This window comes from Ranitomeya variabilis, chromosome 4 (assembly GCF_051348905.1).
Source record: "Ranitomeya variabilis isolate aRanVar5 chromosome 4, aRanVar5.hap1, whole genome shotgun sequence".
Lineage (NCBI taxonomy): Eukaryota > Metazoa > Chordata > Amphibia > Anura > Dendrobatidae > Ranitomeya > Ranitomeya variabilis.
In genome coordinates, this window is record NC_135235.1 from 122219681 (window position 1) to 122234584 (window position 14904).

General features: G+C 46.3%; 1 long non-coding RNA gene across 1 annotated transcript in view; it reads left to right on the forward strand.

Annotated features, from left to right (window-relative positions):
• LOC143768490 (uncharacterized) overlaps positions 1-13607 on the forward strand; it is a 108738-nt gene extending 95131 nt beyond the window's left edge. Inside the window, exon 2 of the long non-coding RNA XR_013213892.1 lies at positions 13440-13607. This is a non-coding gene — a long non-coding RNA (uncharacterized LOC143768490). The remainder of the gene's footprint in view (positions 1-13439) is intronic.
• Positions 13608-14904: the final 1297 nt, after the last annotated feature.

A 14904-nucleotide genomic window follows, 5' to 3' on the forward strand; every position in this document is an offset into this window, starting at 1 on the left:
ACATCTATCCTGGGTTGGGTTTTACCATGGATTGCTCTCAGATGAGCATGCAATTCCTTGATACTTGTGTTTACAAGATGGATGGGTTTTTGCATACGGATCTGTTCGTTAAGCATACGGACAGAAATAATCTACTACATTTTTCCAGTGAACATCCGCGTCGGATGGTGGAGTCTCTGCCATGGATCCAATTATTGAGAGTCAGAAGAATTGTTTCTTGTGATTCTTTCATTGATGATAGACTTACTGAGATGTGTCAGAAATTCTTGTCAAGGGGTTATTCCAGGGTCGATCTTGACAAGTTTAAAATGAAGGCCTTGACTAAAAAACGTGATGAGCTTCTTATACCTAAAGTGTCTGCTGAATCAAACAAAAGAATAACGTTTGTTACAGTGTATAATGGTTTGAGTAATAAGATCCCGGATGTCATACGTAGACATTGGTCATTATTGAGTAAGGGTCATGTCGATATTAATGAGTTCCAAGTACCTCCTTTATTTTCTTATAGGAGGAATAGGAACCTTAAGGACGAGTTGGTTATGTCAGATGTTGGTAGTTTTAGGAGAGACGTACAAACCACTCTTAGCCGTCCTAGCTTGGGAAATTTCCCTTGTCTTGGATGCGCATGTTGTAACAACTTAGTAAAAGGTGCATCCTTCCATCATCCATACACTGGAAAGAGGTACGAAATACGGAAACGCTATACATGTAAGAGCAGCTTTGTTGTTTATGTCCTCAGCTGCCCATGTGGTCTCTTCTATGTGGGGGAGACCACGAAGGAGGTTAAAGCGAGTATCAGCAAACACAAAGTTTATTTAACAACAAAAAAAACAATGATTTTTCATTCCTTCTCCCCAGCGAACGCTGCTGGGAATGAACGAATTCCGGCTTCAGCACCAGATGCACGGGACAGCGCTTATTTCTAGCGCTGTCTCCTGCACGGTCCGTGTGGTACCCAGTCGGCACACGGCTGCCGCACGTGTGCCACACTGATGTGCCACGTGAGCACACGGACACCTCCGGTACCGATTTTTCCGGTCCCGGAATTATCTGGGCGTGTGAGACTGCCCTTAGAACTCGTATGTGAAAATCTTACATCTATCTGTGTTTTTAACGAATATAACTTGCACCTATTATGACTATCAGGGCTCACTCACACTGGCGTATAGCACTGCTGAGTACTATGCGATGTTTTGTCAGATAGCTCTCGGCACAATGTTATTCTATGGGGCTAGTGCAATCTGCGATTGTTTTCTCATGACGATTCTGCCTCATGATCCTGAACCATCTCTCTCATCCTGCCGCATCTGTCTCCATCCTTCCCCATCTGTGTCCATCCTTCTCCATGACTCCATCCTGCCCCATGTCTCCACCCTGCCCCATGTTTCTCCATTGTGCCTCATCTGTCTCCATCCTGCCCCATGATCCGGCTCCATGTGTCTACATCCTGCCTCATATATCCATCCTGCCCATGTGTTTCCATCCTTCCCCATGTGTTTCCATCCTTCCCCATGTGTTTCCATCCTTCCCCATGTGTTTCCATCTTGCCCCATCTGTCTCCATCCTGCCTCATGATCCTGCTCCATGTGTCTACATCCTGCCTCATATCTCCATCCTGCCTCATGCCTCCATCCTGCCCCATGTGTTTCCATCCTGCCCCATGTGTTTCCATCCTGCCCCATGTGTTTCCATCCTGCCCCATGTGTTTCCATCCTGCACCATGTGTCTCCTTCCTGCCCCATGTCTCCATTCTGCCTCATCTGTCACCATCCTGCCCCATGATCCTGCTCCATGTGTCTCCATCCTGCCCCATGTCTCCATCCTGCCCCATGTCTCCATCCTGCCCCATGTCTCTGCAGCACCCCAGAGTCCTGGTCGTTGCAGTACTGTTGCTCTGCCACTAAGGGGAGTGATGGTACGTCTGATTGCACTAAAGGAGTTCACCTAACCAGGTAACACACACCCACAATACAATTCACACTCCGGCCACCAGGGGGGGTGGTTCTATCTATTAGACCACTCCTCACACTTGGGTAAAACTGGGGGGGTTGGACAGGAAGTGAGGGAGAAAGGAGCTGGGAAGAGCTCGAGAGAGGACCTGTCAGAGGTGGGATCCTGGCAGAGCCCTAGTGAACAGGAAAGAACGTTACGGAGCCGTGCCTGTGCTTACAGCGGCAGTCTCCTAGGAAAGGACAAGAAGCGAGGGGTATTGTGAAGGAGTGATAAACGGGAATACAGCGCAGGGGTGATAGGACCAGAAGGAGTCGTGCTGTAAGATCGAGGCAACATCCTTCTGAGGCGCAAAGTCAGTGGCCGGAACGCCGAGAAAGTAAGAGACTAAGCATTACTTCAAACCACGGCAGGACAGCCAATTATAGGTTGGCTGTCTCACTTGAACACCTAAGCAGACAACGGAGGCTGCTGTGGGAGAGGAGCGACTCTAGGGTCCCGGAAGAGCTCCTGGCCTACCCCGTCATACGGGTGCGTCCTAACCATATCATCTGGGGGACGGAGAGAACGAACATCAGAGACAGACACAACAGTTGTGAGGACTATCCCGGGGTGCTCAGCAGGGAATGACTACAACACACAGGCGCTAGAAGGTAGGCACTGATTCCCACCTGCTAAGGGAACTCCGGATGTGCCTTTGGACCGGCCGGTCTCAGCCAGCCCTGTTAACAGTGCTCTGGATTGAGTATCTTGAAACCTTCAGTAAAGAGGTAAAGAGACTGCAACCCTGTGTCCTCGTTATTCATCGCACCCCGCACCACACATCATCACTCTCAACTTTTACTGGACGCCCCTTAGCAGGGTCACGGACCGGGTCTAGCCACCGTGACAATCCCAGAACCGAGACAGAGAGGCCCGGTACCGGGTACCCCTCGGCCCTGCGACGGTGGGGGCGCTCCAACTCCATCCTGCACCATGTGTCTCCATCGTGCCCCATCTGTCTCCATCCTGCCCCATGTGTTTCCATCCTGCACCATGTGTCTCCATCGTGCCCCATCTGTCTCGATCGTGCCCCATCTGTCTCCATCCTGCCCCATGATGACATTTTGCAGGATCATGGGGCAGGAAGGAGACAGATGAGGCAGGATGGAGAAACATGTGCGGTCGAAACATATTGTGGCTTGCCACTATTAATAAAAATAAAAAAATAAAAACTTTCTCCTCGCGCTCCAGCGGCGATGTTCCCTCCAGGCATTTCAAGCACGGACTCACTGGCGAATGACAATGACGTCATATGCCAGCGACGTGTGCGCTGACGTCAGCTGCCAGCCTCTGATTGGTTGGGGCTTTTAACTATTGCCATTCAGGCCCCCACAGCAATAGAGTTTAACTGAACCTGTGTCTCTGTCTCGAACACAGGTTCATTTACTGAATCCTGCCACTGGGGGCCAATGAGCAGAAGAGAGGGGGCCCGATGCTGGCCCCCTCTGCTTATCGGGCCCCATAATCCAGTAAGGGCAGTAATGCCTTGATGGCGGCCCTGATTGTCCTGATTATCTCGCATGAGAGAATATACAATAGTGTGACTCTGGTCTAATGACTATTCTCGTGGCTGTGCATTTTTTGGGACAGAGAGGTCCACACCAAATCTAGGAGACATGTTTGAGTTTGGTCCAAGTCAGTGATCACACTTGCCAAACAAATTCTATGGGTCACTTAAAAAAAAATCAGACAGCACATCAGACACTTTTTTTCATAAAAGAAAAAAATGATGAAACTCTGATGGTAAAAGCTGACACACTGACCAAACACTGAGGAAAATCTGATCCAGCACTGAGGGAAATCAGACTATTTTTGTGCATGTGAAAAATCGCTGACTTGTGAATGAGGTCTTAGCTTACATATGTAGATAGCAACTTCATCCACATATATTGTAATCTACATTTTCCATGATACTTGGCGTGAAGTCCACACCAAGAACCTGCAACAAATCTGTAATATCTGAGCAAAACCTTCCTGGGGTTATCTGGGACAATTTTATTGTTTTTTCACGTGGCTAAGATCTGACAGGCAGTAATCATGTAAGGTGTTTCATATATACCTTGATTTCCTTACCCTTTCAGTTCCTACAGTTGGCATTACCATCACCAGACTGCATACAGCCGCCTTTATTCCCATAATTTCATATGACATCCAGGTATCTACTTCTCATAATTATTTTTACAATTACCTTAAGGTCACTAGTCACAGCATAACTGCCATTAACCCTTTCTTACTAAGATTATTTCAGGAAGGTTATTTTCCCTACAGCACAAAACTGGTAATTTCTCTTACAGCACAAAACTGTTACCTGTGGATTCACTTTCTTCTACCGCGATATTATAACAGTGTTTCTTTTCCAGGTACTTCCATGGTTCCACACCTAGTTCACGTTACTTTTACTGAAACAGTTTTTATTACTTCTTGTTCACTGTAAGCACCCTTGGATAGAATATCTTCTGTCATCTCCTATCGCGTCAAATCGTTTGACAAGTGGAATCATACTAACATTTTCCCATGTATTTTGTATTCCACGACATATTGTTGATCTTGTCTTGTTTTGTTTTTCTATTTTATGTATACTCTAGTTATCTCCAATAAGGAAATTCTGATGAAGGTCCTATGAGGGACCGAAAACGTTTAGGCTGTGTGCACACGTATAATGGTCCACTGCGGATTTTTCTGCAGCGGATTTGATAAATCTGCAGGGCAAAAACGCTGCATGATTGCTGCAGATTTATTGTGGATTTAGAGCGGATTTACTGCAGTTTTCCTGCGGATTTCACTGCGGTTTTACAACTGCGGTGTTCTATAGGAGCAGCTGTAAAACCGCTGCGGAATCCGCAGAAAGAAGTGACATGCTGCGGAATGTAAACCGCTGCGTTTCCGCGCGTTTTTTTCCGCAGCATGTGCACAGCGTTTTTTTGTTTCCCATAGGTTTACATTGTAATCCGCAGCGTTTTCTGCATCGTGTGCACATACACTTAATTTAATCAGTAAGAAGAAATATGAATGGCACTGAGAAAAACCGCTCTTAGTACTCACTGTTAAAGGATGAATGAGCTCTGACTCACGGACACATTCCAGAAACCTTCACCTTGCTGGAGGTGCTTGCTATGAAGAAGGTGCATACAAAGTCCAATAAAACAAGAAAAAAACAGCAGCACTCCAATTGTTGGTGAAAAAAACAACCTTAGTCCTTTATTACATAATAAAGATCATGGACAAGGTATTGCGGGTAAAACAAGTGCAGATTATGCAGGCAATAGGACGACGGCCGTTTCACGCAATAAGCGCTTCCACGGGTCTGTTGTTTCACCAACAATTGGAGTGCTGTTGTTTTATTACACTTAGTTTAATCTATTTGGTCTGGATGCACAATATAGAAGGAATCATTTTTTTCAAATACTGAGTGCCAAGTAATTTTTTTGCCTAAGATCTGACTGGCGACAGCTCAGAGATCACAGACAGAGGCGTAGCTAGGGTTTCAACTTAGGGGGGCGAAACATCTGAGTGGGCCCCTAACCAGCTAACCCTGATTACAGCTACGGTTGCGCACTCTAGTTGTGAATATAGGGGAACCTCAGAATATAATCGCACTGTTATTGAAAATAAATCTATATGCAAAAACGAACATTGACTTTACAGCCATATTGGACCATATGCAACTTTGATGGTCACAATACTCTGAGTGCCCCTATAACAATGATGCTTAAGTGCCCACTTAACATTTAGTAATGTCCCCTAAGTTCCCCCATGTACTGCTCCATTATACACAGTATCGGGAGCTTAAAGCTTCCCTATACACAGTCTAAGGCCCCCACTGCTCCCCTATACAAAGTATGGTGATTCTATGATGTTCCCACTGCTCCCCTATAGATAGTATGATGTTCCCACTGCTCCCCTATAGATAGTATGATGTTCCCACTGCTCCCCTATAGATAATATGAGCCCAATGCTCCCCTATACACAGTGTAATGCTGACAGAACTCCACTATAGAAAGTATAATGCCCCCCAGAGCCCCCCTACATACAGTGTAATGGGCCAACAGCTCCCATATGCACAATATGCCTTCACAGTTTCCTATACACAGTATGATGGGCCCGCAGCTCCCGTATACACAGTATGATGTCCCCATAGTTCCCCGATACACAGTATGATGGGCCCACAGCTCCCGTATACATAGAATGATTGACCCACAGCTCCCGTATACACAGTATGATGCGTGCACAGCTCCCTTATACACAGTATGGTGGGCCTGCAGCTCCCTTATACACAGTATGATGGGCCCGCAGCTCCCTTATACACAGTATGATGGGCCCGCAGCTCCCCTATACACAGTATGATTGGCCCGCAGCTCCCTTATACACAGTATGATGGGCCCGCAGCTCCCTTATACACAGTATGATTGGCCCGCAGCTCCCTTATACACAGTATGATGGGCCCGCAGCTCCCTTATACACAGTATGATGGGCCCGCAGCTCCCTTATACACAGTGTGATGGGCCCACAGCTCACTTATACACAGTATGATGGACTCACAGTTCCCTGTCATGGTTTGGATGCCCCGGTCATTTACTCATCCTCCGGCGTATTCACTATTTTGTGGCACTGCTGCAGTGCTGCTGCTCAAACTTGTGAGCGCAGTTTCTGACAGGCCAGAAGTTAGAAGCTATGTCACAAGCGCTCAATGTAAGACTATGAGGCTATGTGCACTTGTTGCGGATTTGTGTGGATTTACTGTGGATTTCCTGTGTTTTTGTGCAGATTTCACCTGTGTTTTACTACCTGCAGAATCCTATACAGGAGCAGGTGTAAAACGCTGCGGAAACCGCAAATAAAATTGACATGCTGCAGAAAATAAAACGCAGCATTTCCGCGTGGTATTTTCTGCCCCATGGGCACTGCGGATCTGGTTTTCCATAGGTTTACATGGCACTGTAAACCAGATGGAAAACTGCTGCAGATCCGCAGCGGCCACTCCGCACCGTGTGCAGATAGCCTGAGAGTGAGAAAGAGGCCAGAATGAGGCTCCCACAGACTCACACTGATTAGTGACCTCTGCGCTGCTCCATGATACACTGGAGCCTGGGACAGGCCACAAACTGCAGGAGACGGAGCCGAGCGGAGACTAAAACAGATGAAAACGCCAGAAGGTGAGTATCAGACAGGGGGCAGGGGACGGGGATTATCAGCACCGCTCCAGCAATGAAATAAATAATAATGCCGGAGTGGTGCTGTAAATGTGATGCAGCTCTTGGTTACTGTATGGGGGCTCCTTATACTAATACTCATAAAAGACCCAGGTTGTCCGTATCAAAAGCCCCCTACCATCCCCCCATCTCCAGCCTCCCCAGACAGCAAATATTACATGTGATGGATCACATATAATATCAGAACAAAACATAATATTCAGCCCCCAGTGACCTGTCCCCCCTCCCCCACTTCAGCCCCAATACCCCCATCATCTCACATCCACCCCCCAGTGCCCTGTCCCACCTCACCCACCTTCTGCCCTCACAACACCCAAGTGGTCTCACATTCACCCCCCAGTACCCTGTCCCCCCTCCCCCACAACACCCCCATGGTCTCACATTCACCCCCCAGTACCCTGTCCCCCCTCACTCACTTTCAGCCCCCACAATACCCCAGCGGTCTCACACTGGCATACCTGAATTTAATAAACCTAATCAGTTCCATCCCCACTTACTGGTAATGTTTGCACTGCAGTCAGGACCAGGAAGTGTAAGTGAAATGCAGGTGGGCACTAGGACCCAGCGGGTCTGAGCCAATCCCAGCGTGCACAGAGTGAGGAAAACTGCAGCCAGGAAAAGCTTCATCATCAGGTCAGAGGGGCGAAACCATTCACTGCAGGGGGGAGACTGCAGCCGGCCACTGTGCTAATAGCGTGCAGAGTCTCCGTCAGACGGGAGCAGACATTATACTGCTCTCCTCCTATGCACTGTTCTGCCTCCTCACAGAAGTGGCCCTGGCTCCCAGTGGGCCCCTTCATGTGACAGGGCCCGGGGCGATGGCCCGCTACTGATCACAGACCACTCCTGGCGATTCTGCTGCTTCACATCAACATAGTAGCTGCTTCTGTTTGGAGCTGCTCTGTCAACTAGGTGAGACTGCTGATGTCATGCTGATTGACACCCAGCTCCCCCTAGTTAGACAGCGGGGATCAGACTGTCTATCAGCATGACATCAGCAGTCACGCCACGACCCATCAACTGAGCAGAAGAAAAGCAGCTGCTCTGTCTATGTGATGCCAATGGAAACAGCAGAATCAATTACAGGAGTGGTATGTGACCTCCCAGGGCCAGTAGAGATTGGCACCGGGCACAACAGACAGGTAGTTAGCAACTATATGGCTGTTAGTCCTTGGCCCATAAGAGAAAAATATAATAAACCTAAATAACAGTGGCATAGAGTGCAATGGACACTGTTGCAACATTTGGACCAGGGCTTCCCAGCATGTTGGTCAGATGTATGGGCCCTCATAGCATTCTAATTCCTAGAAGGAAATATGTGTTTCCCCCCCCCTTTCAGCATTATCCAGTAATGTCCCCTATCCTGGGTTCATCCTGGCCCCATCCTGACATATATGCTCCCAATCCAGGGAAATATGTTCCCCATCCTGGACCTATCCAGGTATATAGGTATATACTGTATGTTCCCTATCCTGGATCCATCCTGGTATATATGCCCCCAATCCTGGGCTCATCCTGGTATATATGTCCCCAATCCTCATATATGTTACCAATCCTGGTATATGTCCATCATCTTGGCCCCATTATGGTGTAGATGTTGCTTATCCTGGACCTCATCTTGTTATATATATGCCCCATCTCTATCCTTCCCCATGATCCTGCTCCAGGTGTCTCCATCCTGCCCCATCTATCTCCATACCTCCCTATCTGTCTCCATCCTGCCCATGATACTGCACCACGTGTCTGCATCCTGCACCATATCTCCATCCTGCCCCATGATACTGCACTATGTGTCTCCATCTTGCCCCATGTTCCTGCCCCATCTGTCTCTATTCCTCCCTATCTGTCTCCATCCCTCCCTATCTATCTTCATCCAGCCCCATGATCCTGCCTCATCTGTCTCCATCCTGCCCCATCTGTCTCCATCCTGCCTCATCTGTCTCCATCCTGCCCCATGTTCCTGCCTCATCTGTGTACATCCTGCCTCATCTGTCTCCATCCTGCACCATGTGTCTCCATCCTGCCTCATCTGTCTCCATCCTGCCCCATGTCTCCATCCTGCCCCATCTGTCTCCATCCTGCCCCATGTTCCTGCCCCATCTGTGTACATCCTGCCTCATGTCTCCATCCTGCACGATGTGTCTCCATCGTGCCCCATCTCTTTCCATCCTGCACCATGTGTTTCCATCCTCCACCATCTCACATGGTGCAGGATCATGATGCAGGAAGGAGACAGATGGGGCAGGAAGACGACAAATGTTCCATGTGGCTCCATCTTGCTGCACAAACATCTTGAGGCTGCCGCTTTCAATAAAAATAATAATAAAAAAAACACTTTCTCCTTACCTGGCCGCGTTCCAGTGGCGATGTCCAAGCCAGGCATTTCAAGCGGGGACTCGCCAGCGAATGACAATGATGTCATACGCCGGTAACGTGTGTGCTGACGTCAGCTGCCAGCCTCCTATTGGCTGGCGGCTTTTAACTATTGCCGTGCGGGCCCGCAATAGAGTTTAACTGAACCTGCGTCTCGGACGCAGGTTGAGTTACTGCACCCGCAGAATCCTGCAGAATCCTGCAGCTGGGGCCCGGTGAGCAGAAGAGAGGGGGCCCGATGTGGACCCCCTCTGTTCACCGGGCTCCATACGCCATTCAGAGCAGTAGTGCCCTGATGGCGGCCCTGAGGATACGTTCACACAACCATATTTTCAGTCTTAGAATAGTATTCTGTGTATGAAAAAGCAGACAGCATTCAAACCAATATTATTCAACGGGGCAGAGCAGATGAGCAATTTTTTCCACTGACCGAATCTGCGTGTGAAAAAATGGCGACAAACACGAGTTTAGTCTGCAAATCGAAGGAGACTCTACTGTTCTAATCTATGGGTGTGAAAAAATACTGACGCCATGCGGAGCCACAGTGTAGCATTCAATTTTTATGGATACATTGTAATTCTGTAAAAAAGAAAGTGTAAAGGGTCTTGTAAATAATTAATAGCTGCTTCTGTAAAAACAAATTTGAATGTTTTTTTTAGATGCTCGTGTGAACCTACCCTCACTTTGATCTTTGTTTAATTAATTAAAAGGCTAGTAATATTACTATAAAAATAAATAAATTAACATATTTGGTATTAATGCATTCATAAAACTCACCTATCAAAAATCTGAAATTAATTAACATGATTGGTGAACAAAAAATATAAAAAAAATAAAAACGCCAGAATTACGGGTTTTTTTCTTACCATTCCTCCCTAAAAAAATACAATAAAAAGTAATTAAAACATCTTATGTCCCCCAAAATAGTATCATTGCAAACATCAGTTTGGTGACAAAAAAAACACATTATTTTCTACAAAGTTCTGAATTTTTGTTCACTTTAAAAAAATAAAAAGGAAGTTTGCTATCACCATAATAATACTGACCTAGAGCACACTGACCTACTGACCTCGGTTCCCAGGTCATTTTTACAACCCAATGAACGCTGTAAAGACAAAACCCAAAAAACGAGTTCAGAATATCATGTTTTTCACCATTTTAGCGCACTGAATTATTTCCGTTGTTTTTTGGTAGATGATATGATAAAATGAACGGCGTCAATCAATATTCCATAGCTCAAATGGCTTTGTTGATGGAAAAATAAAGTTACAGCTTTTGTTAAAAGAGGAGGAACAAAATAAAGGCTATGTGCACACGTTGCGGATTCATGTGCGGATTATTCCACGCAGAACTTGAAAAATCCGCAGGTAACACTCCCTGCGTTTTACCTGGGGATTACCTGCGGATTAACCATGGATTTACGGCAGTTTTTGTGCGGTTTTCACGTGCGTTTTTACACCTTCGGATTCCAATTATAGAGCAGGTGTAAATCGCTGCGGAATCCGCACAAAGAATTGACATGCTACGGAAAATAAACCGCAGCGTTTCCATGCGGTTTTGGTTTTCCATAGGTTTACATGGTACTGTACAACACATGGAAAACTGCTGCGAATCCGCAGCCAAATCCAAAATGTGTGCACAAACCCAAAAAGTGTAAAAAGTTTTTTTGGTTTTTTTTTATAACCACAAAGGCATTGGGTAAGGGTATGTGTCCACGTTCAGGATTGCATCAGGATTTGGTCAGGATTTTCCATCAGTATTTGTAAGCCAAAACCAGGACTGGAACAATTAGAGGAAAAGTATAACAGAAACATATGCACCACTTCTGCATTTATCACCCACTCCTGGTTTTGGCTTACAAATACTGATGGAAAATCCTGACCAAATCCTGATGCAATCCTGAACGTGGACACAAACCCTAAGGGCTGTCCCACACGTCCAGATAATTCCGGTACCGGAATAAATCGGTACCGGAGTTATCCGTGTCCGTGTGCCTGGGAACTCACGTAGGCCATACGTGCGGCACACGTGTGCCGCCCGTATGGCGAGTGGGTACCACACGGAGCGTGTGGTACCCACGCGTGTGGTACCCTGCTTCGTGCTGAAGCCGCGATTCATATGTTCCCTGCAGCAGCGTTTGCTGCAGAGAAAATATGAATAGTGTTTAAAATAAAGATCTATGTGTCCGCCGCCCCCCCACCCCCTGTGCACCCCCCCGCTGTTCAGAAAATACTTACCCGCCTCCCTCGCTGCTTCCTGGTCTGGCCGCGGCTTCTAGTGTATGCGGTCACGTGGGGCCGATAATTTACAGTCATGAATATGTGGCTCCACCTCCCATAGGGGCGGAGCCGACTATTCATGATTGTAAATGAGCGGCCCCACGTGACCGCATACAGTAGGAGGCGCGGGGCAGAGAGGAAGGAGTGACAGCCAACGTGGGAGCGGGTGAGTATTTTCTGAACAGCGGGGGGGGCGCACGGGGTGGGGGGACGGCGGACACATAGATCTTTATTTTAAACACTATTATTCATATTTTCTCTGCAGCAAACGCTGCTGCAGGGAACATATGATTCGCGGCTTCAGCACCATGTGGGGGGGACAGTGCTTACTGTAGCGCTGTCTCCTGCACGCACATGGACCCCAGACGGAGAACGTCCGTGTGAGGTCCGTGTTTTACATGGACCCATTGACTTTAATGGGTCCGTGTTACATAGTTACATAGTTATTAAGGTTGAAGGAAGACTGTAAGTCCATCTAGTTCAACCCATAGCCTAACCTAACATGCCCTAACATGTTGATCCAGAGGAAGGCAAAAAAAACCCATGTGGCAAAGAGTAACTCCACCATGGGGAAAAAAATTCCTTCCCGACTCCACATACGGCAATCAGACTAGTTCCCTGGATCAACGCCTTATCAAGGAATCTAGTGTATATACCCTGTAACATTATACTTTTCCAGAAAGGTATCCAGTCCCCTCTTAAATGTAATTAATGAATCACTCATTACAACATCATACGGCAGAGAGTTCCATAGTCTCACTGTGTAAAACGTGCGCTCCCACGAACACTGACATGTCTCCGTGTTTGGCACACGGAGACACGGTCCGCAAAAAATCAATGACATCTGAACAGATGCATTGATTTTTATGGGTCTACGTGTGTCAGTGTCTCCGGTACGTGAGGAAACTGTCACCTCACGTACCGGAGCCACTGTCGTGGGAAACCGGCCTAACAGTGGTTTTGATTGGCAGGTTTTTTTATTTATTTATTTATTTTTGTTTTGGGTTTTTATTTATTTTTTTATGTATGTTTTTATTTCCAATTTATTTCACATAGTGTGTGGATGACCAGGTCATAAGACCTTCGGGGGGCATTATTGGGAGAATTTAATATTCCATATATATACTGTGTGTTATAGATATATATAAAATTAATCTTTTTACTTGAGCAATTCCATTAATGAACCATGGCCCACCACCATATTCACAAACAGAGCGGCCAACCCTATCTAGCCAACATTCCCTCACATCATACATGTGACCTCACAGCTACTAGGTAATGAGAGAGCGTTCTACCTGTCATAATGGCCTCAGGGTGTAGGACATTCTACTGGCAGCCCACAAGTTATTAGCAACCCGCCTGGTACCATCAAGACATCATGGCTTCTCACAAGAAAAGCAGGAGATCCTATCCCAGAAGGAGAAGGACTCGCAGACCCCATAAAATGGGTAAATGTTATTGAGCCTACACTAAACAGTATAACCTCCATTATAATGCTATACATGTAATTCTTGGCAATGTGCAACCTTATATTTATACATTGGCTTCTTCTAGGTCATAAACGTAGACACCGTTATTACTCCAGAAGGCGGATGTAGCAGGACCAGGAATAACCCCTTACTGCTGTCACCGATGATCACTTCTCTCCTGATCGAGTCCACTGGGGAAGTTGAAATCAAGAAATTCAGAACTTCATAATCTGTCAATAAATCAGCATAAGGGCACCGGCATGAAATAAACGACCATGAGCAGATTGCAGTCTCTTCTCTTAGTTTTATAGAACTAAAATTATTTAGATAAAATAAGGTAAAACAGGACTAACAGTGGATATTAAAAGAAACATTTTAGAATTTTTTTCCACTTTTAAAGTCACCTGTAATCTGTACAAATCCACTGCAAAACAAACGGAAATCTTTTTGGATGGGAAATTAAAAAAATAAAATTAACCCCTTTCTGACCTCGGACGGGATAGTACGTCCGAGGTCAGAACCCCCGCTTTGATGCGGGCTCCGGCGGTGAGCCGCATCAAAGCCGGGATATGTCAGCTGTTTTGAACTGTTAACTAGTTAAATGCCACTGTAAAACACAGACAACGGCATTTAACTACCGCTTCCGGCCGGGCGGCCGGAAACGAGGGCATCGCTGACCCCCGTCACATGATTGGGGGTCAGCGATGCTTCTGCATTGTAACCATAGAGGTCCTTGAAACCTCTATAGTTACTGATCCCGGCTAGCTATGAGCACCACCCTGTGGTCGGCGCACATAGCACACCTGCATTTCTGCTGCATAGTAGCGATCTGATGATCGCTGCTATGTAGCAGAGGTGGTCGAGTTGTGCCAGCTTCTAGCCTCCTATGGATGCTATTGAAGCATGGCAAAAGTAAAAAAAATGTGAAAAAAATAAAAAATATATAAAAGTTTAAATCATCCCCCTTTCGCCCCATTCAAAATAAATCAATAAAAAAAAAATCAAACCTACACATATTTGGTATCGCCGCGTTCAGAATCGCCCGATCTATCAATAGAAAAAAGCATTAACCTGATCGCTAAACAGCAAAGTGAGAAAAACATTCGAAACGCCAGAATTACGTTTTTTTGGTTGCTGTGACATTGCATTAAAATGCAATAAAGGGCGATCAAAAGAACATATCTGCACTAAAATGCTATCATTATAAACACCAGCTCGGCACGCAAAAAATAAGCCCTCAACCGACCCCAGATCATGAAAAATGGAGACGCTACGGGTATCAGAAAAAGGCGCAATTTTTTTTTTGGCAAAGTTTGGAATTTTTGTTTTACCACTTAGATAAAAAATTACCCAGACATGTTAGGTGTCTATGAACTCGTAATTGCATGTAGAAAAGCTGCGGAGACACCATCACGTGTTTCTCAACGCAAGCAATGAATAGCCAGGTCTTTCACCGGGAAGGAACAACCACGGGAAGCGCTGCATCCAATAAAGGAAAACCGCCTATGCCAAAACATGGTATCCATCCACAGATTTCCTTTATTGGATGCTGCCCTTCCCGTGGTTGTTCCTTCCCGATGA